We start from the raw sequence: 1293 nt of genomic DNA on the forward strand, positions 1-1293 counted from the left end.
AGAGGTAGTGGAAGAAGTACACGTGACGTAAATTTAACATTAATGTAGTTTTCAATAATAAGAACACTGTAAGACAACTGCTCATAAATAATTCTGTCAATAGTAATAAAGGGTGTGTGTACAAAATACCTTGCAAATCATGTAATCAGTTTTATGTTGGTCAGACTGCTAAAACACTCACAACACGAATCAATCAACATAAGAAATACGTTAGAGATGTAAACAAATCTAGCGGTATATTCAACCACATGAACCATTTTAACCACCCAGTTGACTGGGATAACGCTAAAGTCATCACATACAACAACAACATAACAGAAAGAAATTTAATTGAATGCAGTTTGATCAAATCTAGTAAGGGGATAAATGTTAATCTTCATCAAGGTTTGTACAAATTAGATAGTTTTATTTCTCATGAAATTTCAAAATTGTTTGAATTGTAATATAAATTATGAGCAGTTGTCCCATACTTGTTGGTTACCAGGACGGCCCAAACGTCCCATACTTGTTGGCTACCAGGACGGCCCAAACGTCCCATACTTGTTGGCTACCAGGACGGCCCAAACGTCCGTCACGTGTACTTCTTCCACTACCTCTCCGAATGCCCTCTTCACTATGTCATATATTCTGTACCTTGTTTCTTCATCTTATAATTCCTTCTTTGTATCTGCACTGAAGATGTAATTATACGAAAGCGCTCTGCTTCGTTAGTTTACTTTTCCTAGTGGTTACTTACGCATTTGTGAACACACGCTCCTAGTGTTTTTATTGCATATATATACATACATACATATATATACATATATGTAAACATATATATACATATATGTGTATATATATATATATATTTGTGAAGAGCTGGAGTCCAGGACCCATTATATAGACGAAGAAAGGGAACGCTAGACTCGTCGAAATAAGTTTATTCCTACGTTACGAACTTTGTCCGGGGTTCGTATTCAGGGATATACAGAGATAGCAAAGGGAATCAGTATAAAGGTCTTTCAAGCAACCGTTACTCTCCAGCCAGTACATTCATCACCAGATAGGACATCAATTCACAAAATATCCATATCAGTAACATACATATAGGTACACATATACAGAAATATATACATATACATAATCCGTAAAACCAAATACAAAGGAATAATACAAAAACAGAAGAGATAAAATAGTCCAATAGAATAAATAGAAAAGAGAAGCAGCTTATAAATGTCAATAAATGAACCGAGGACACAAACTCTCCCAAGTTAGTGTATTGTAGCACATTGCCCTCAGGAAAAAAAAAAAAAA

The sequence above is a fragment of the Oratosquilla oratoria genome, chromosome 14, assembly GCF_046742065.1.
Source record: "Oratosquilla oratoria isolate Oo_2021 chromosome 14, ASM4674206v1, whole genome shotgun sequence".
In the NCBI taxonomy this organism is placed as follows: Eukaryota; Metazoa; Arthropoda; class Malacostraca; order Stomatopoda; family Squillidae; genus Oratosquilla; species Oratosquilla oratoria.